This window comes from Acanthopagrus latus, chromosome 2 (genome assembly GCF_904848185.1).
Source record: "Acanthopagrus latus isolate v.2019 chromosome 2, fAcaLat1.1, whole genome shotgun sequence".
Taxonomy (NCBI): Eukaryota; Metazoa; Chordata; class Actinopteri; order Spariformes; family Sparidae; genus Acanthopagrus; species Acanthopagrus latus.
This window is the reverse complement of record NC_051040.1, coordinates 22,354,079-22,377,019: the sequence shown is the minus strand read 5'-3', so window position 1 is coordinate 22,377,019 and position 22,941 is coordinate 22,354,079. Positions and strand designations below refer to the sequence as shown.

The 22,941-nt window shown below is 43.3% G+C and overlaps 1 long non-coding RNA gene across 1 annotated transcript; it reads right to left on the bottom strand.

Moving 5' to 3' along the window:
• Positions 1-7,539: 7,539 nt before the first annotated feature.
• On the bottom strand, positions 7,540-10,624 carry LOC119030896. The gene is made up of 2 exons (XR_005078450.1): positions 10,184-10,624; positions 7,540-8,432 (listed from the first exon to the last, which is right to left on the bottom strand). It is a non-coding gene; the product is annotated as an uncharacterized LOC119030896 (long non-coding RNA).
• Positions 10,625-22,941: the final 12,317 nt, after the last annotated feature.

The following is a 22,941-nucleotide window of genomic DNA, read 5'->3' as shown; positions in this document are numbered from 1 at the left end:
CAGGACACAGCAGACAGTCCCTGCATGTCTGTCACGCTTTTTTACCTCCATTGTTCTTCAATAAAACTGTTTGCTGACACACGGGAGCGCTTCACTCATCAGGTGGTGTTGACTGTAAATCCAGAAGAGTGATGATGGGATCTGCCATGCTGCGTTGGATCTTACTGTTATTGTTATATACAGATAAATAAAAGTCTGCTTGCATACTAATATTGTAAGCTGGAGGCAAACTTAGTTTTTTTTTTTTTCTACTTCAATTTCTTCCTCTGCCTCTATCCGTTTTTTTCTCTGAAACAGACTCAGAGCTGCTGTGTATAATTGGGCGGCACATCGCACTCTTATGGGAAAATGCTTCTTTGCTTGTAATGTGCACTTACATAATAATGTGTTGTCGCTTTTTCAATATCCAATCGACTTTTTTGGAGTAAGCTGAAGCCTTTTGTACCTGTCAACCAGCTCTCAATGTGCTAATGCCCGCCCACGATATCAAGAGGTCAATTCTCTCGCTCTCTCTCTCCCTGTCTGCTTGTGATACAGAGGCTCGAGTAATGACCACACAAAACAATGTAAAAATACTGACAGAAGTGGATGATTTCATAATGCCTCGAAATATATTTTTTTCCCTGCCTAAATGATATTCATAAGCGAATACCCTGAGTGGCGAAGAGGAGCTCCTTTGCAAAATCCACTCCTCAGCACTGTCACGGTAATGGGAGGGCCTACTTTGTATAGAGGTTTTCTGCTGTTTTCGAAGATTGACAGCGCAAATGTCACGCAAACACATTTTGTTTTCTTATTTCGAATGCTCTTTCAACTGACACAACGGGGGGAAAAGACATAAAAAGTGAATAAAGAGCATCAGGAAGCATATTTTTACATTTGTAAAACACCAAAATATTCTATATGAAATATTCAGTGTTGAGGAACCAAGATGTAGACAGTTTGGTTTTTATTTCAGCAATAACAGCCACTGTCTCGCTGTATGTGTTTTATTTTCCACATTCCTGTCTCAGTACATGCAAATGGAGAACAAGGCTCTCACTGTACTGTACAGCAAACCCAGTTTTTTTGCCATCTGGGGCTAACTTGAAAGTGATTCAAGCCTTCTTCTCCCTGAGCCCTTAAATGACAGAGATAGATGATGCTGTCATTAGAAGCAGTGGAGCTCGTCTACTGGCCCTATTTGCTGATTTCTGTGAACTTAACCCCCCCTTTTTTTAGCCTGTGCCATTAAAGGCACAGGCAGTAAAGAACCAGTTGCACCAATTCAATGCATCTCTGTAGTCCTTTTGTGCTAATAGCTGCAATCTATCAGGTAAGGGAGATCACATATTTTCTCCAGTATGATTAGGCAGGAATCAAAGGGAAAGAGGTCCGAGCCAATCATGATTGAATAAGAGCCGGGGTTCAGAGGGGTACCATCAATATGCTCAGTACAGTGAGGGCCACACATACTCAGTGATTCATTTCCCCGAGTGACGTGTAACCTCCCTACAGATTATTCAAAAGGAGACCATATCTGACACTCCTGAATTTATTCCATCCTGCTCAAGAGGGAGAAAAAGTGCTACAGTAAGCAGATGAGGGACAGGACCTTGATAAGCCCAGCCCTATGCTAAAGCTGGCTTGTGGCAATGGAGAGGACCTTGGTGAGAGATTGTCCACTCCGTGTTTTTATGTGAAACCATCCATATGGGAGAGGGAGAGAGAGCAGGCCGGGCAAATCTATACACCGTCTTATCTTAAGGCAGCAAATTGAATACAACTTTAAGCCAGCATTGCTTTACATCTCAGTAGCATCAAAAAGGAACCTCGTGGGTCTCACTGAGTTAATAAGATCTAAAATGTAATGCAACGTGTTGTGCCCCCGGGTGTCACCACGATCACAAGCAAAGCAACAATAAATCATGTTGTGGGTACAAAGGAGCGCTTGCTTATGGTGTGATTCTGGGTAATATTGCAAAGGTGACTTTCTCTTGTCAGGTGCCATGCAGTGAATGCTGAGGACTTGTTATGGTACCAGTCCTGTAAAGCCTATCTTTTTGAGAAATATCATTGTTCACGGTCCAGGGGAATAATAAATTATTGTTAATACTGCTAAGTATTTTATTACGCTAAAGCTAAAAGGACCTTTTTCACTTTTGTAACAACTCTCCTGATGGATATAAATTTGTGAAACTGAATACTGCAACACCAAAGACATGTATATTTTGTATTTGCCAAAAACAGTTTTAAGTTTTAAACAACATGGCAGTTTGCTTATTAAATAAATTACAAGTCCACTTGTCTCTCTTGCTTTAAATGCAAAAACTTGTCCCATTATGAGCTTATTTTAATTAGACTTTAGTCAGATTATTACTTTACACTTGTTTATTCCATGTCTTTATTACATCATGCACTCTTTATTAGTTTACCCACAGTAACTCAATTACATATGACAGTGTTTCTAGAGGTCACAACTCAAGCAGCACTTGTCATATATAGGACATTTATTGCAAGGAATCAAAGTGATTAAGACCAGTCAAAGATGCAGTTATGTCAAATTTCATTTTATCTTTAAGAAGTTTATGTCCAGGTGAAATAAAGGAAGTTTCATCTTTCACTTATGAGTTTCTTTTTTGTGTTTTTTTTTTTTTTTTTTTTTAAAAATGTTTTATCAGGTATGTTGTTGCTTTTTCTATAGCACTATAGCACAAGTTTTTGTGTATTTTAAGTATGCCAAATCAAACAGGGACATTTATGGTCACATCCTAGATGCTTATTTCCACTTTATGGACAAAAAACAATGTTAACCATGTCCCCTTTTGGCTCTCTTCTAGCCCCTGAGGTCATCCAGGTTAACGGTTGGCCTGCATTGACCATGACCATATAACAAACCCATGTTTGTTGGTGCCACATTGACAGATATGTGTATATGACTGATTCAATTGTGACAATTTTTTTGTCTTGAATGATGTTGAAGAGATGAGGCCATGTTGATCTGCATCATGAGTTTCTGCATGCCTTGATAAGCACCTGAGCTGCAAAGAAGGGACAAATGCAATTTAGAATTTTGTCATCCTGGGTCACAGTCAGAGTTCCTCACTTCTCCAGATGGCATCACCTCAGTATGGCCAATGCTGATAGTGGGTGTCCTCTGAAGGAACACACGCTCAGTCTTATCAAGGTGAAGGCAAGATTTTATTGATGCCTTGCCTCCACTCTTAATGCGGGCCACAAAATAAGTGATACATGTGGGATGGTAGGAAATAACAAGAATAGCTGACTATCATCAGTGTATACGTGCTCAAGGAAGCCTTTAGGGTGTATAAAAAACATAAAACATCAATGTGACCTTTCAGGTTGGATGTAAACAGAGAAACCGCAAAGCCCGGCACACTCAAACACTTTATATATATATATATATATATATATATATATATATATATATATATATATATATATATATATATATATATATATATAATGCCTATATATAACAAGCTAATTCAGCATATTCCAAGAGATAAAGGAATTGAGAAAGTGCAGACAGACAAAGTTAAAAGTTAAAAAAAATCACAGTAATAGAAGTTTTAAGTTTTACCATAATAAAGCTTGCATAGTCAATTTTGCCACGTCTGACATGGCTCTCTGTCTGGAGTGGGCTCCTATGAACTCCAGAAAGTAGCACTTTTAAGAGGTAGATTTCAATGTTAAGATTGATGAGTTTAAAACAACATTCAGTTTATGCAGAGGCCAGAGTACCGTTTCACTCAGGTGAAGACGAAATGGAGAAAAGGACTTTTGAGAAGAGAGAAGAAAAATGCCTGGATATCGTGCAGAAAGACAAAGGTAGATTCTTTTACAACAACAAACAGACTTGCAATATGTTTTTAATCAATTTGCCAGAACACATCTGTAAGTCTAATCAATTATGTAATATTAAGAATGGTAATGCTGTCATTACCAGGTAAGTACAGTTTCATAACAACATGCTGTGCAAAAACAGATCGACTGTACCGTACCACAACTGTCAGTGAAAAAACAAAACAAAAAAAACCTTCTTTTTGTTTTTGTAATCATTCCTTTGTGCGTCGGGTTGTGTTTCCTGCATATCAGATACAAATGTGCAGCACTACAAACCAATATTTTGATTTTTGTCTGGCTAATATTAGTAAGATGGCTGTGTATCTGTGTATATCATCTGTAGCTCACTTTATGTTTTACATGCCTCTACATGTTTACCTGACTGGAAGCCATACAGTACCTGCAGAGGACCAGCTGTCAGGTAGTTGTTAGAGCTGGCATCAGTTTTGCCAATCACTTGTCAGCAGTCTCAGTCTCCATCAGCATAAAGCTCTCTTCAGTGGAGTGTCAGACTTGTCAGTGTTGCAGTCAGTTGTACAGTCATCATCTCTGTTGGAGTTGACAGAGTTTTACCTCTTTCACACCACGCACCTGTGTTCAACCCATGGCTCCCTGGGTAGCTTCACCACCAACTGCCTTGAATGACACACAGACGGCACCAGCTTTTCAGCTGTGTCTCCGTTTTTTCACTGTCATATAAGGTTCGTTCCTCAAAGAGCAGGACAATTGGGTCCAATTATGTGACCATTTATTTCAAACCTAAAGGACATCACATTTTTTAGTTCATCATAGTTCCTCTATTACTGCACTGAGCTCATATCACCAGCACCAAAAGGAACCTTTAACACAATCTGGGACACTCCATTAGGCTACCATTATTTTCACTTGGTTATCTTTGCCTGCAAGAAGGCCCAAAGTCAAAGTGTCATGGATCTCTGTACATCTAAAGTGTGCTGTGGCTGGGCCAGGGCACTTTTGTATTCCGCACTGAGCTTCTGTAGTAGTATCCTGGGGGCTGTTTTCTCAATAAGATTCTGACAGCAAGTTGAGTGGTCTATTCAGAGCTGCAAATGTCACTTTTCACTCCCATTTTGCCTCTTCTAAACTATCAGTCTTAACCTCTTGTTCTCTTTCCCTCCCACAGACACTGCCTCTCTCTTTCTTTCTCTATATTTCTTGTGTGTGTTCCTGTGTTTTCTGTGTGCACATGTGCATGTGTGTGTGTTGGTCTCAGAGGAGCGAGTTAACCCAGGGGTACAGAGGCAGGGAGCAGCAGCTGGAGATCCACTCTCCCTTGGTTCCTGTCCCAATTAATTAGCATGGACAAAGACGTGTGCAAGCACCCTCACACATACCCCACATATTGGTGCACTGGTGTATACACACGCGCATGCATGCATGAACACACACATGCAGGCACACACACGCACAAACACTATATATATATATATATAGAGAGAGAGAGAGAGAGGGAGAGAGAGAGAGAGAGAGAGAGAGAGAGAGAGAGAGAGAGAGAGAGAGAATAATTGTATATAGTGCGCCTTGGGATTGTAAAGTCCCAAACCTTTTTTCAATATCAACTGTATAGTAGATTTTTCAGAGTTAATTTTCTCCTTCTTTGAACACCAGATAAGTGGAGTTTAATGCATTTTAATGCATTAGAGCAGTTCACAATGGCAACTGTTTGTCAGCCAGTGGAAAGCTCCCAGCTCCAACCCTTTGTGGTACGGTCCTTTGTTTAGCTGCTCAGATGTTAGGGGTTGTACAGTCTTGCTTTCTCGTTTTCAGATATTTCTCTTTAAAAACAGCCTTTTATTAATGCCCTGGTGCCGCTCAGAAAGTTATCCATGCTTTTATCTCATTTATGACTGCCTAAGCCGAGAGTCGTCCCAGCTGGTCCAAAATGGAGCCTCAAGGCTTGTTAACCGATTCAAGGAAACATTATATTTATTGCTCCTATCTTGGCCTCTTTTCACCAGCTCCTGATTAATTTTAGAATAATATTTTTAAAAATTGATTACCCTCAAGGCAAAAACTAGGCCTGGCCCCAAGCTATATAACCCTGGCGTGTTATTCCTGTGGGGGGACTGAGGGGACAGATTACACCCTAAAGCCATAAAGGAAGCACATTTGTCGCCCACTATGCATTTGGTTCTTACGGTTAGCCTACGTGATACTGTACATATTGGAAAACTGAAAACTGAGATGAGAGTCAGAGATATGGCTACATCACATGCACACCCACTGATCAGAAAGAAAATCTTTGTCAAATTCATTGTCTGCGCATCTAGTATTAGTGTGTGCTTCACTGTGTGTCAGTGTGTACAACACACCCCTCTCCAACTACCCACTTTCCCCATCACTCACTTACTGTGAGCAATGCCCTCCCCTCTTTGTGTATTATTTTGCAGTCACTGAACATGAATCCAACATTTTTTGCATATAGTATCATAAGAGTAGCAATGATGGTTGTCGGCGTATTGAGAGTGGCTTTAATCGATATTCTGAGTAATAGTGTATGAAATGACAGTGGAGTAACACACCCTGCTCAGCACCAAACAGCAGAAAGACCCATTTTAGCGACTAACTGTCAACACAGTCAAGCATTTAGCTGCTGAAGAGTCAGATATTTACCTCAGCAGTTGGTAGAGACCAAAAACTGAGCCAAAAGTAGATTTAATATTGGGCACGCCAATTGGATATGCCGGTGATTGAAGTCACAGCTCGTTTACACAGCTTACAAGTAGGCCAAACATTTTTTTTTTTCAACAAACAGGTTGAAATGAATATGCAGAACAATTATATTAAGTACAACGTGAGCCTCACTACTGCAAGGCAATTAGGCAGATATCTGCTGTAATTATAGTACTACTAATAGTACTACAGGCTAACAAGCACTGTGTGTAGTGATTGATTCCAGCATCATGGACAGGGCTGTCTCTGGAACTGTGCACCATATGGTTTGCAGTTTTGTACATACAGGAGTCTCAAGGGGAGTGAGAAAGACGGGCTTGTCTCAGCATGAGGCTGTCCTTTCTAGATTCTAGATGCGAGGGGTGGGGGGTATTCACCGTGTAACTGTGTGCTCGAAATCAAAATTTAAGCTATAATGCAATGCAATACAGTGCACTCCCAAAGACAAAACGACCTCCAGTCGTTGAAGTTGGAATTCTGAGCTGGAAGCTGGGGCAAGATCCAAGAAGGCTGAATTCACATGACATCACAGCAGTATGGCAGCGCACATGGTGGACAATTACTTTTATATTTTCACCACTTTTGTCTTTCATGTAGTGTTTGTGGTGTGAAACATGCTGTAAAAACAACTTTCTAGTTGCCATTTTCATTTCCATTCACTTCATTCGTGCTTAACAGTATAAGGAGCCTATTCCTCCTTCACAGACTTGCCATACAAACTATCTGTTTGCTGCTGGCTTCTGTTTTCCTGAGCAAATGCACTGGGACCCATTTAGCTTGGTAATCAGGAATACTGACTCCAGACTTGCAACAGACTGCAACAGGCGGCGTCTTGTACCTCAGCAGCACCATCTGACCAATACAGCATCATGCTGATCTCTAGCATGGCACTTTAGCCTATTAGGAAACTAGGCAGACACCAAACTACCTGAGTAATAATGCTTTCGAAGCACTTTGGATTTGACACCACAGATTAAACACAACTGTTAAATGGAAATGTTAAATGTTGAATAAATGTTTTATTGTCTCTTAAGTGAGCTCAGCAGAGACAAAGAGAACAAACAGAACCATCGATTTCACAGTGTAGTGTAGGATTAGGCTACGTGAGATGCATTTCAAATAATCTTTCATTTAAAGAAAGAGTGTGATATGTGTTATCCAGCCAGTGCACTTCCCCATACCCAACCTCTGAGTTACGATACAGAAGATCTGTTTGATCATTTTTTTTGTGGTCATTTTTTTACAGCACAATGCAGCAGCATATATATTGTATCCCCCTTGAATTGAAACTATCAGCATGGCCACAAGGAAAACAGCACTTTTGTAAAAAAAACAAAAACAAAAAAACAAACAAATAAACTATCCGCCGTCAAAGCTCACAAAACAGTCCAGCACGAGAACTCACTTGTGCGCAGCTCTATGCATCTCTATATCATCTGCTGTGGAAATTGCCACTGCCACTGGTATCTGACATCATAGTGAATGCAAAAGAAAATGCTTGCAGACAATCTCACAAAAGCTTGTTAACTCTTCCAAAATAACAATGCTGTAATGTGGCTGCATCACAGACTCTCTTTTAAAAAAAAATACTGAATAAACCCTCCCCATGCCAGCTCTGCATGTTAGCCATATAGGAGTATGGTAGGTCATTACTAACAGTAATTCAATACCAGTTCTAGAGTGTGGCTCATTAAGGGAGCATTGCCTCCAGTAATGACCATGTCTGCGCATGCTATCTGCATCAAATAAGCATACTTTGCCTTTCCTATGCCATTAATTTCATAACCCCCCCCTTTTTTTTGCTCCTCTCAGTTGCCTCAGGTGTGCGACAGCCTGTGTAACAGCACCGCTCTTTTCCACAGCATCCTGGCATTCCTCGCAGGGTCGGCGCTCTAAAAACATGGACATATAGAGTAAAGACAGTCAGCGAGGTATTTTCCTCAGGTACACCTGACCGGGCTGTGACGGACAGAAATGGTTCCCGCAGAAGGCAAACATGATTTTCAATTTTCCAACCCGGGTAAAACTAAATATTGCAGACAAGGAACCGGACAAGCTCCTTTGAAGTTTTTTGACAAGAATAAGTAAAAATCCATTATCTGAAGAACGGCATGTTTGAACATCTCATGCTTTTCGCAAGTAAACAACTGTAGAGGGTGTTATTCATTTCGTCTGGTGTATAATATTCGGACTGAATTATGGGTGTTGGATACACTTGCAATTACGTCGGGCAGCCAAAACATTTCAAGATGAAGTCCTGTAATTCTGTCTGAACGCATCAGATGCATTTTCTTCTCACTGGGTCATACATTCACCGGATACACGCGATTACTTTTCAGTCTTATATAGGCAGTGTGCATTCAGGGGCAGTAGACTGTAACCGGTAGGAAGAACTGCACAATTTCACACGTTCCAAATATTTATTTGGTCTCAATGAAGCCACCAAATGTCTGCATGTGATTGACAGCTGTCAGAGAGAGAACCACAGAGACAGGCTAATAGGAAAGACTAAGGTAGTTCAAAATGGAGAAAATATGTTGACCGTCAGCACATGAGGTATGTGGGATTAGGATGGAGCGTGGATGGCGGATTCGGGGTTATTAGACAGGTTCCCTGCAGCGACGTCAGGCCAAAGCAGCCCCTTAACCTCAGCTCAGCCCACTATATCAAAACACTGGCTAATAAAAACTCAGCCGCAGGGGCATATTACTGCTGATAGCCCTGCATCAAAGGGCCGCTGTCAGCCGTGGCTGGTTTATCCATTAATTAGAGACCGAATGGGAGGACCACTATTAGGAAAATAGAGATAGGCTGTCATTTTCTTTGGCCAATTGACTCCGTTAGAGGGATGCTGGTGTCAAAAGAATCACTGAATTTAAAATGTGAATGAGCTGGGGCTCTCGGGCCTCGGTCCAGATAATGATAGTGTCATGGGGGGGGTTAGCCTTCTGTGCTGCAGTTCAGCTCAAGCACTAATAGAAGTAGGGCTGACTGGATGGGAACCGAGTAGTGAATTATGCGTTAAAAAAAACAGACAGCAGAGTCTTAATGGGGATATAGCAGATATTGTCAGTTTGTTTGCTACCTTAGGAAGCAGTTACTCTCCATTATTAAAACATTTCTGACATGCTGCCCAAACACAGCTGTCAGGCAGAGCGGAGGAAAGAGTGAGACGGACAGTTATACAGAACTGAAGAGAGAGAGCAGTGGAGTATCTATGTCATACTGCGCAGAGTGAACTACATAAGATCGACTGTGACACTTTTTTATAGTGGTCCCTTCTGAAATGCTCTGCTGAAGAGAGTAAGACGCACATTCAAACATCAAATGTATCCTTCATTGCAAAATATACACAATTTTAGTTTAAAACATTCAAAAGCCATTATCAACAGAGTGAAGGAACATCAGTAAAGACATTTCTTGTGTTTCAGAGACATCTACGGAAGTTAGCATGCTAACCAGCTAGCCCCAGTCAATCCCTTGTACCCTGAGAAAGTTGTAGTATTGAGGTAGTTGGAGTGCGTGAGCGGCCTCAGGGTTTGTCCTTCCACAGTCACCTCCGGTTTCGTCAAAATATATCCTTAACTCTCCATTTAAGATGCAAAAATATTCTGTCTGTTTTACCACACTGGTGACGACCTACCTCCCTCACGGTCCCCGCCCGCCGTGTCTTCTCGTCCTCAGGGACAATGTCCTGGCTGGAGACTCCGTGAATCACCTTGGCACCGTGTTGCCTGCAGTCAAACTGGCATCAGTCAGTGCAGTCACATCCCCGTGACCCCGAACCAGTTAGCTAAAGAGCCACAAGCTGTACTGCTAACCGAGCTTACTAGCTAATGGCAGCTAGTAGCACCAGCTATGACTAAACGTAGCTCGCGAGGGTATAGTGAGTAACCATTGGTGGTCACGCTGGTGCTAATCTGCCTTAGTAACCTTCAACAGTTGGCTATTCTTTACAAATTGCACCTTTAAAGTTAGCATGTAACTTTCCTCTCAGAGGCAGCAGAGTGCCTGTCCTGCTTAATGAGCTGCATCCATGTGATATCTAGTTTGAGGGCAAAGTGGCTGACTGTGCTGAACTGTACTGAACTGTAACGGGACGTGAAGAAACTGACGCCAGATGCGGACAATCTGCAGGAAAATGGAGCAAACAAGGCAGATGTTGTGCTGCACGTCCGTGTATGGATGTTTTGTTCATTCTCACTGTTTTATATCACATTGGTTTTGCAATAAAATCCAACTTAAGCCCTTCTTGATATCCAGCCTGTGCTGTACACCCACTGAGAAGCAGTGCAAAGCCAATTTACAGTCAAAGGCACACACACACACACACACAGATTCAGGCTGATTACACCAATTCATTATTTATCATGTTTATTTACTGTTATGCTAATGAGAACATTTACAAATGTCACCTTTAAGAAAGATTGCAGCTCCAACAATATTAAGTCGTTTTACCCCCGGCTATTGTTTTGTCCATGGAGCTGTCGTATTTGTTAAAATATGCCACTTTTTTTTTTTTTTTTTTTTTCACATTCAAGGCAACACACTGCTGAATAAATTGGTTGAGAAATTATATTTCTTGCACCACGGAGCCATCACGATGCAGATCACACTGCTCCTGTAAGCACACGTGAATCTCAGCCATTTGGAGCCGGCACACTGAGCAGACTGCAGACCGACGGAGAGTATTACCTTTTCAACTGGACGGAGGCGAGACAGTTATGTGATGATTCTGTCTGTGCCAGCAGGAAACTGGTCTGCTCTGCTCTCTGATCAGCTCAGAACTGGATTTAGTCTGTCACAGCATGTTCAGCTTTCTTACAGTTTAAAAAAAAAACAGAAACCATGCGAACAAGGTTCATACCATAGAATCGCGTATTTGTTTAACATTACTTTACGGGTGGATTTTTAATGTCCATTGCGACTCAAAATCCTGAATTGTGGATCGTGATATTTTGCCCTCATATGCCACAATCTGAATAACATCTCGTTGCTATAAGATACACATCGGCAGACGGCGGGTGCTGTGTGAAACCAGAGCTGCTGTGATGATCCTGTCTTTAATAAAACACCTTTTTATTCCTCACGCTGTAATTTGCCTTTCAAGTCCACTCGTCGAGCGTCACGAAAATGTGTCACACGCTGTCAACGAGGTCCCACTTGAGCTTGTCAAGTCACATGACGTCTTCCTGATGATTCTGTCATACTGCAGATGGCTGACGTCCCCCCCCCCTCCGCTCAGAAACATCTACCCGGCGGGGATACGTGCGGATTAAGAATGACTTTAACAAGAGCCACCAAGAGGCATTTGTCAGATGGCGCATTAGTGCTTTGCAAATTACAAATTGCAAATTGAAAAAAAAAAAAAGCGTGACGTCATTGTCATCACTCTGAATGCCACCTTGATGGAGAGCCGTGCGACATTGTCCGCTGTCGGAGATTAATTAGAATGTTTTCTGGTTGAATGGCCACAGGTTAGTCCCTAGGTGCGCGTCATGCGACGGCCGAGGAACATACAAGGCCTTTGCTGTTTGATGAATAAACGGAATGGTTGGATAAATCTTAGCGAAAGAAGTTCTCCGTTTCTAATTAGTGCGAGCTCCGTCCCACGGGAGGTCTGCCTGTTTAAAAGCTGAGAATACCCAGAATACGAGGAGCCATCCAATCCTAATTAAAGACCTTTTACAGCTGAGTCCTCGTATAAATACATGCACGGACACACATACGCGGGCAGCCGTGCACACACTGGCACAGACAGACGGACACACACACACACACACAGAAACACAGACAATGCCAGGGCCGACTGCCATGGTGGCAAACATCTACAAGGGCTAAAAATGTGAGAGCGCCACTTTTTTCTGCCTCCAATGTAACATGTTTTTAAGTGCCGCTGTGAACATCGCGAGCCATTTTCCAATTCAGTGAGAAGACATTAAAACATTTCCAGCCTCATTAAAAACATTGCATGAACACAGATATAATCACAGCTTTGCGCTCCCATGTTGTTTGCCTTACTCTTTTCAACGTGCTGTAATGACTTGAATCGGCTACAAGGAGCTTTCTTTTTTTTTTTTTTTTTGTCAATTCCGGGGGCTCCTGTGGACAGAAGCACTGTGAGCGAGAACACTTGCAGTAGTTTTAGAAGCAGAGCTAACGACAGCGTCATGTCACTGGTGACACCTTTTATATCAGGAAGTAACACCAGAACGAAACTATGGAGACAGGAAGTAGGAAACTTTATGACTCTGGAGTGATGGGATGGGGTGACCTTCAACCAAAAAAATGATTATCCACCAGCTTTAGCATGACGGTAAGAATTGTTATTCAGTAGATAAACATTCTTTAAATCAGACGCGCGTTAATCAGTTGTATAAGTGTCAGTCAGGTAACATATTATGGTATCCTCAGGGGCAAAAACTGATTTTACTGCCCGGCACAATTTTTAGTAGCATACTAATAAATAGCACTTCAGTGGACTGGGGGATTTACTAAACATTATTCATCGTCTCCTGAGGGCCATCATGAGATGGCTACCACAGGATTTTTGCTTGATTAGGTGCTGTGGAGTGTGGGCACAGGAGACATGAGGGATGATGTTTCATTATGCAACGAAATGCGAGAACTCGGACCCGCATGACTCGATGGGCCCTAATCTGCAGAGCTGCGAGCGGATAACCCTTGAGGATTTCTAAGGACTCTTTAACATAAATGTTATCCGTCTCATTTGGTGTTCGGGATCGCAAATTGCACTGCACCGCCGAATGATAATATTGGAAAGTAATCACATTGTGACCCTCAAGGATCAATACCAGGGATAACGCCGCCTGAGGCAAAGAAATGATCGCTGAAACCACACGAATCACAGTCCGATGTCTCATTCTGAAGCAGCACTTGCTATTAAATAGGCGCGTCAAAAAGAAAAGCGCCGTCAACTTGTAACAAAGAATAACGTGTAGCTGGAAAACGCCCTTTTGCCATCGAAACCCAATTCAGACCGCAATTGCATCAGGTTGTCTGGTGCCGGCATCACAAACTAAAATAGCTGATGTGCAGTAAGGAAACAGTTACAGCAGCATGGGAAACCGTCTTTGTGAGAATCCCCCTCCTCCCTTTACGCGGCCCTCATTATTTCTCAGGGCCTCAGGTGTCTCAAGTTTTATATTCTCGAACAAAGCTTTTGGTTGAAGGAGGCTTGTTGCATGCTGGACACCTCTGCACTCAACTCCAAGGCTATTCCTTTCCCTCGCACGAGATCAATGGCATAGCGCAGCGTGATCACATTGTTTCGCCTCATTGAAGCAGCGCAGATAGGAAATGAAATTCATGGCTGAAGATATTGTGAGTTTTCATAATGAAAGGGAAAGGAAAGAAAAGAAAACTCATGTAGGTTCCACTTTGATTATTATATACTAGCCCTACCAAGGGCGTTGTGTTCTCGTCTCTGTCAGTTTGTTTTTCAGAATCAGAATCAGAAATCCTTTAATGTCCCGCAGACGGGGATATTTGTTTGTCGGCATTACACAAATACTGCGACACGGACTGCCTCAAAAAGCGGACGGAGGACGGGTGTTGGCCCAAACTTTTGGGGCTGATCCAGATAAAACGGACAGACACAAGAATCTTTAATTACTTTCGTTGCCATCAACCTTTTGGCTAATTTCTCAGGACACAACGAAGAGGTCTTGAGGAAAAAGACCTATTTAAGTGAGTGGTACCTCAAAGAACTAAATGAGTAACAGACTTATTAGAGTCAGATCTGCATATTATCTAGTGTTGCCCTTTCACACGGAGCCGCATGCAGCAGGTGATGTGTTCTTACCTGCTGGAATGACTGTTACTCCGGCTGATGTCTGGGGCAGCAGTGCATGTGAGACGTGGTCCATTTTGCCAGCATGCTGTTTCAGTCCTCAGACTTTTTGACATAAAGAAAGATATTGCCCCCTTGATCATAAAATTAATTCTGGATTTTTTAAATTATTTATTCTTTTCCAAGTTTCCTTTTTTTTTTTTTTTTCTCATACTAATCCAGACGCTTACAGAGAATTGATTTCAGAGGTTTTAAAAGCTTACCACTGAAAATAACTTACACCGATTTGAGGAATTCTGTGAGCTCCTCTTAATTGGAAACAGTGAAACGGCTCCTCCTTACGCCTCATCGTTTCAAGTATTCATGGATGACCCTAATGATGCCGGTGACTGGCCTCTCACATCTTCAGCCTCAGATAGCAAGTAAGCGCGTCTCTGACGGTCCTGAAAATGAGGTTAATTATTTTTAGATGAAACATGAAAACCATGATGCAACTTCCGCAGTTTATTTTTTTCCTTTTTTTTCCTTCATGAAAGAGACGTGACTTAGCAGTCTGATGTGGAGCGCGGCATTAGCATACAGAGGTGGTGTGAGCGCGAGGATGATTCACCGGGACCGTCGACACAGTCCTGACAGGGGACGAATGCCTCACCTCCGTCGGAGAGAGCGGGAGTTACGCAACAGTTCTCCATCTCTGGGGAGCCTGCTGAGTATCAAATTAAGGTCCACTTTAGCAACTAATAAACGTGAGAAACTCCCCTCGCTCTCCGCTGCCGTATCATGTGACGCGCCCTTATGTAATGGAGCCACATACGCATTTTAACAATGCAAACACGATAATGTGGAAAGAGCAGTGAAGTTGAGAGACAAAGGGATTTGGGGTAAAGATTATGGACTTGGCAGAGCGCGTGGTGGAGGCTGTCAGATATGCCTTCCAGAAGCTAGGTGCTCATTAGCATACTTCATTCGTCTAAATATAGTCCTAATCCAATGCTGAAGGGCAAACAAACAAACCGCAGTGAGTGTGTGTGTGTGTGTGTGTGTGTGTGTGTGTGGGAAGCATGTAACCGATTCCCCACCGTCGAAATGTTTCATTGTGACGACAATGCGCGCAATCTGTGGAAAAATCATCAAACGCCCGCCTCTGATGCTTGACACACAGTTTATGACCCTTTTGGAAACGTTTACTATGCCGCCTGTGACAGAGCACACGGCAAATGACTGCAGGCGGCAGCGATGCCAGGGGAATCTGGTAAAAGGTCACAGGCAAAACAACTAGCTTGGCTGGAGGGAGGACATGCAGTCACAAGGAAGCACGTGTTGAAGATGCACAAAGCTCCTGGGATTTCAAGAGTCTTTGAGACTCATCGGCTTAGTTTGCACAAAGGAACCGAAAGAAGACGCGGGGGGGCGTCCCCCCCGAGGTGCACGCCGGCTGGCCCGCTGCGAATGCATAAGAAAACGCCATCGACATACGTGTGGTGCCGCACATGCCTGAAGTGATTATAGCATGACTCATAAAGGATGGCTGCCTTACACATGAAGACTTACAGTACAAAGCTGCTCACAGATGCATGTAGATGCTGGGACCCAAAGGAGACAATAAGCCCCGGTTGGAAAAAAAACAAAAAAACAAATGCTTCAATTCAGCAGAATTCAACACGGTGTAGTTTAGTCACATTTATGAATATTTGATGTAGAAAAAAACCCCAAACAGCCCACAGAAGTTGAAGTGAGGCGGCGTTCGTACTGTACAAGCGATGTGATTTGCAGTATGAGTAGTAAGTGAGCATGTCTTTTAAGAGGCAGGGATTTGGCTGGCGGTGCACTCGCTCTGTCAGCTGGTGGAGTGCCGTATTTCATAACACAGGCTTTATGCAAAAAAGCATCAAGTAGATGCTATTTGTGGAGAAAACCAAACTGTCTTTTTGTCTCCTGATCATCAGAGGCAGAGGTTTTTTGTTTTTTTTTGGGCTGCGTGTCAAAGCTTAGAATTTGTCTTTGGGCTGGCGCTCTTCTGCCATGACGCGTTCTCAAATCGACGCTCGATTTTAAGGTTGTTGGTTTTTGTTGTTTCGGGACTGGGTCTGTGCTCGTGGCGATTTCAAAACGGGTTAGTCATCCACCAGGTAGGTGAGAACCGGACAGCGCTCTTTCCTGTCCTAGTATTGTTTTGGCGCGTGGGAGGGAGAGGAGTCATGAGGGTTACCTACTCAATGAGCGAGAGAGATGGGCAGGGAGAGAGGAAGAGGGAACGGCAAAGATAAATATAGAGAGCACAAACGTATCTCTGCATGAGGTAATTTGGTTTCACGCAGTTGCCTTTTACAGACAAGCTGGCAAACTGCACAGTGTGCAGCGAGATGGGAAAATTTCATTTGGCTTTGCGGGGCCCTGTTAAATGCACATAAACGGCACTTTCACTGTATCTCACGCGATTATGTGATTTCCGCAAATAAAGCCATAGTTTATCTTTCCGCAAACTGTGACATTATGCTCACCGCGGGGAGTGATGAAAACAGGAGTAACGCGCTGATGTAATTTAATTTGTATGATTTTTCGCAGGAGGAGGAGGCCGCTCCGTCGGCCTCGCCACTGATTCAGACACAGTCACTTTCCTCTGTTAGTGAATCAATAAAGCTTTAAAGCGTCTTAAGGTGTTTATCTTTCTTCATTGTCTGACGTTTTTTTTTTTTTTTTCCGCTCAGTGTACAGTAAAACGGCTGCATCTGTCCTGAGCGTCAGACTGCAAACCTTACCACCGGCATGCAGAGAAGGTCTCACGGAGGCTTAAAAAAAAATAAAATAAATAAAAAATAATCCTGCGTGAACAAAGTGCTTCCTGGTAGCAGAGCTCGCAGACAAAGCTAACCAATGCCTTCATTTGGAGCCATTGTGTGGAACTATTGATTTATCTCCATCATTGATGTGGGATCTCTCACATCTCACAGACTTCTCTCGCCTTTTTCTCCTACACATTCAAAGGCTCTCAAGTGGGCCTAAATCCACCATGAGTTCAAAAGCGAAAAGCTTCAGCTCCAGCCTCTTTTTATCCCCTACGCTTACCAGTGCAATATTTAGATAAGAGACTGAGAAAATGGCTCATGTCATAACTGGCTGTAAAATATTCCAGAAAAGTGGGAAGAAGTGAAACAATGGTGCAGTTATAAATCGTCTCCAAAAAAAAAAAAAAGAAAGAAAAAGAAAAGCTGGCTGGAGACCAAAGGCTTACTTTTAGCTTTAAATCTATACCTCTCTACTGCACAATGAAAAAAGAATCACAATATGTGACTAACTAGGCCTACTGGCAGTATATTACAGAGAAAAAGGGCATTGCAGTGAAGCTTTTTAATGTTGGAAATATATGATAGAATGCATTTTCAGCTTACTGCCTCCTGCTCTCCCTCACACTCCCATTTTGTGTCTCATAAACCAAAAGACAAGCGAAGAAAATATTAAAAAGCAAACCTTCACCATAATCTCTCTCTCTCTCTCTCTCTCTCCTCTTCTTTTTTTTTTCAAAATCCAAAGAATCAAAACATCCAATATGTGCTGCATTGCTCTGTGCTGTGTCATGATGATGAGTCAGTAAGCTTCTAAAGTAGCAGTGGATTACAAAACTCCTCTCTGCACCTCACGTAGAAAGCTGTGGAATTCAGTTCATGTTTCACTGCAGCATTAATGTAGAGGTACTGGCCAACCATGATGCCCAAAGGTCAGCGTTAATTAATCCAAGCCTGTATGCTCTGTTTGCTTGTACAGTTTGAAGCGAGGCCCAGGGTGACAGAATCGGCTCACGGAGCACTAGAAAAAAAACTTACAGCTCCACAAGTTTCTGACATGTTAGTGAAGCTAAATATTTAATATCCCTGCTAGTTCCTTTTCACCTGGGTAAACGAAATGTTCATGTTTTGAGGAATGAACTTCTTTGCTTTCTTTCTCTTTAGACGAGTAGATTTCAGTCTTGAAGTGGCTCTGTGGAGCTTCTGTGCTGCGCCGGAAGCCAGCGGCCTCCATATATCTGAACTTACGTTTGCTACTGAGCCGCTCGAGAACGTGCCTGAAGTCCCCATCCTTTGGACTTTGCAGAAAAATCTGAGTCCTTCGCGAAGAAATCCACAGTCCTGCAGCATTATTCGACTCCAACAGCTCATCCACAGGCTTGCACAGGCAACAGAGCGAGACGAGGACGGTGTCATTTTTCATGTGACGTTACAATCGGCTCACATATAGCCAAATGAACCACATGATCGCATGCACATTTCTGCAAAAATGTTTGTCAGTGGCGCCCCTTTAAACAGACAGCGTGCTGCCACTAGGCGCCTCTCAATCAATAGGCGCGGAATCATGGGAGTTGTTGTCTTCACCGTCAGAACCGCCGGTGTGGTTTAAAATCTGTCTTTGTAACAAAGGGCAGAAATTTTCACAGACAGGCGAATGATTTACAGTTTTATTCACATTATGTTCAGTCACTCACTCTGTAACATCTCTCCTGGTTTTATCATCAGATAGCCAAACGACACCATACCTGGACCTAAGCCCCCAGGGAAGAGCTCCGGGCCCTGAAGCCAACTTTTGTAGTATCCCAACTGTTACACAATGTCCTGTGACGCACTGGGGCCCAAAAACCCTCTTTTGTTTCCATGAGCTTACATTGTGAAAGAGGACAGCTGTAAAATGGTGGATGAAAGAATCACAAACGCCCGAAAATGACTTTTCAATATCATAATTTGATCCATTCTGTCCAATAGACATGGGAAAGGCCAAAATAGTCTCAAGATCTAATTATTTAATCTCGGTTCAAGTTAGCCGGGCGTTAAACTGGAAGTTAGACGCTCGCAGCACAACATGGAAGATCTAGGTGATTTCACAGCGGGGAAGACGAGCTACGTGGCTTCATGCGCAGCTGAGCAGCTTTCATAGGAATGAACATGGCTAATGTAAGTACACAAGTCATCAATATACATATTGTAAAGGTCTTGTCATTTTTTTGACATTTGAATGCCAAAATGTGACAGTTTACATCTTTAAATCTGCATGCTACAGCCAGCAGCTACCTACTTTTGCCAAAAGTATTCACTCACCCATTCAAAAAAACTGAAATCAGGTGTTCCAATCACTTCCATGGCCACAGGTGTGTAAAAGCGAACACCAAGGCATGCAGAACTGTTTCTACAAACATTTGTGAAAGAATGGGTCGCTCTCAGGAGCTCAGTGAATTCCAGCGTGGTACTGTGATATGATGCCACCTGTGCAACAAGTCCAGTTGTGAAATTTCCTCACAGAGCGGGGTCAGCGGATGCTGAGGCACATAGTGCGCAGAGGTCACCAACTTTCTGCAGAGTCAGACCTCCAAACTTCATGTGGCCTTCAGATTAGCTCAGGAACAGTGCATAGAGAGCTTCATGGAATGGGTTTCCATGGCCGAGCAGCTGCATCCAAGCCATACATCAGCAAGTGCAGTGCAAAGTGTTGGACGCAGTGGTGTAAAGCACGCCGCCACTGGACTCTAGAGCAGTGGAGACGCGTTCTCTGGAGTGACGAATTGCACTTCTCCATCTGGCAATCTGATGGATGAGTCTGGGTTTGGTGGTTGCCAGGACAGCAGTAGTGTGTAAAGTTTGGTGGAGAGGGGATTATGGGGTTGTTTTTCAAAGCAAAGGTCCATAAAGACATGGAGGAGAGAGTTTGGTGTAGATGAACTTGATTGGCCTGCACAGAGTCCTGACCTCAACCCGATAGAACACCTTTAGGATGAATTAGAGGGGAGACTGAGAGCCAGGCCTTCCTGTCCAACATCAGTGTGTGACCCCACAAATGCGCTTCTGAAAGAATGATCGCTCCTAAACCTTATGGAAAGCCTTCCCAGAAGAGCTGAAGCTCTTATAGCTGCAAAGGGTGGACAGACATCATGTTAAACCCTATGGATTAAGAATGGGATGTCACTTAAGTTCATATGCGAGTCAAGGCAGGTGAGCGAATACTTTTAGCATCATAGTGTATGCTGGCTCGAATATTGAAAGCAAAGGGCAAAACTGTTTTTACACGTTTTGTTTTGGCATGGATTGAACAAGCAAGATAAAACCGTGTTAATTAGTGAGCTTTACATATGCCGGCAGGTAGATGACGTTACCTTTGGACAAAAGACGGGCTCGCTGTTCTCCAAATGCTTTCAGTCTTCAGATAAGCCCTAGCTATCTGATAGTGGCAGCTTTCATATTTTCTCCCTGCCGTCACGGGAGTGCTATATATACTCTTGGAAGGAAAGCTAAAAAGCATATTTATCAAAATGTGGAAATGAATACTTTAACTTTGGCGCCGGCTATACAGCGAGTCAGCCTTGAATATTCTTGTGCTGGCAGTTTTTCGCCCGCCTGTGTGCTCCTCGGCAGGTGAAGCCCAGCCAGCTCAATTTGGAGCCACAGCCACTCTGCAGCCATAGAAATCCTCATCAAAGGCTGCCATCGTCCAAACACATCAAAGGGCAGACCTCTGTCTCCTGGCTGGGAAAAGGCAAAGGTTTCTCTCTGTGTGTGTGTGTGTCTGTGCATCTGTCCGCCTCTTCCATTCAAAACTCTGGAAAAAAACATCCTTTATCACACTCCTTTTGCACAGCACCAAACAGGCTGGCGCTTCTATCTTAAACTTCCTTGCGTGCGAAACGTTCTGTGTTCGCACACGGCAAGACAGCGTTGATGAGAAGATTAGTGGTTTTTTTTCGCAAACATATGGCTGCATGGTGTGAAGCATTTGTTTCTGGAGGGATGAGTGGCTGATGTGTCATTTTACCCAGATTTAAGACTTTTTTTTTTACTCCCTTAAATTAAACGCTTCGCGCTTTGCAACTGGCCTGCTCCGAACGAATTTTCAGCATGAGCAAACAGGCGACCGGGGGGCCGCGTCACCTCGGGAGCTGTCCCGCGATTGGTTTGCTCGCTTCTGTGTGAAGCCGCATTACATAAGGTTTTGAAACATGTTTGCCGCTTGATTCAGGAGGCTTTACGGCTTTTGTTCAGACTTTACAGTGGCAGCGGCAGATATTCCCAGGCAAAACCCACCAGGTCTTTTGGCACAGAGACATATAGCTGCACTTGAAGATGCACGTGCAAAAAAAAAAAAAAAGAAAAGGGTATTTAATGTATGCAGCAGTGCCTCACAAGTGCACGGGGAGAGTGAAATTGCGAGAGGAAAAAAAAACAAAAAAAACAAATGGTATACATAAAGCCTCCTTTTTACCGACGGGAGATGTAAGGGAAAGCAGACAGGGGAGCGATTACATGAGCGTGTGAGAGGGCATCTGAATGCTTAATAAGATAGAACTGCAGCAGGGAGTCACGGGTGCTAAAGAGGTCGACACTGGGGTTAGGTAGCTCGTCTTTTGTATTGTAATTGGTGCAAAACGATAAAATTACCAAAGAATCCATGGAAAAGTGTGAAAAGTACTGTAAGACTGCGTGATTGCATCTCTGTGTGTGGGAGCGGACGGGGGGGCGTTGGCTTGTTTGCAAAAGAAAGACAAGGGGAAATCCATGGACGGAGCAAGAACACAGAAAGAGAGCTCACCCGAGTGCGATGCGCCAGAGAAAAATTCCTCCCACTTGCCTTTTTTTTTTTTTCTCCCCCTGTAATTCTCTTTCTTGTGCAGGATGTTTTATTCTGACTACGCACTTGTTAATGGCCTATGTGCTTCCTTCTTTGTCATGAGCATGCATTATTTAAAGCGGAAGGGAAGAGTATTAGCCATGGAAAGAGGAAGAACAATAGCTAGTTACTCTGTTGGTGTGGCGCCATTCGTCAGCTTTAGCAATTTTTATCTCTCCTTTGTTCGCTCCCTTTCATAATTTCCTTGAGATGCATACAAAGGGCACATCTAACTTGGCCAGAGCTTAAATGGATCATTTTCCGCTGTGTTTGTGTGTTTGTGTGTGTCATTGTGTGTTCATGCCGGCTCGAGGTTGTGATGATTACGTCTCTCCCCCTCTCTTTCTCTCTCTCTCACTCACGCTCACCCACGTGCACCTGCCCTGGGTACCTATTTCAATGCACCATTCAATGCATTATATTCATCATCGTACATAATTCAGATTTGAATCAGGGACTGTCAGCTTGCTGACGATCCGGCTTCCAAATTTAATAGCTCGGACGAGAATAGCCTTGACAGCACATTGCTGTGATTCAGTGAATTTTCTGTGACACGCCGGCCACCAAATGTAACATCATGTTTCATTTTCTGGCTGCCTGTACTCTGCAGACGCTGGGCAAATGTGATTACCCCTGCGACTTCGGCGGTGTTTTCTCTGTGGCTAGTAAGTAGCTAAGGTGGCCTTAATCTGTCTGTCTGCCTTAGTCTGCCAGCTGTTTTCTGTGATTGTGTCTTCCCGTGTACGCGCATGTGTCTGTGTAATTGCGGCCTCCTAACAGGCGGAGCTGACTCAGGGATCTAGGTGTTCGAGGACTCCGGCAACCACAATCATGTTAATCCAAGAGAGAAAGCATTGATCGTTTCCTTTAAATGCTCGGACCACTGCTGTCAGGTTTAAGCATGCAGCACAAGGGGGTAGCAGTGAGGTTACTACAGAGATGTACCA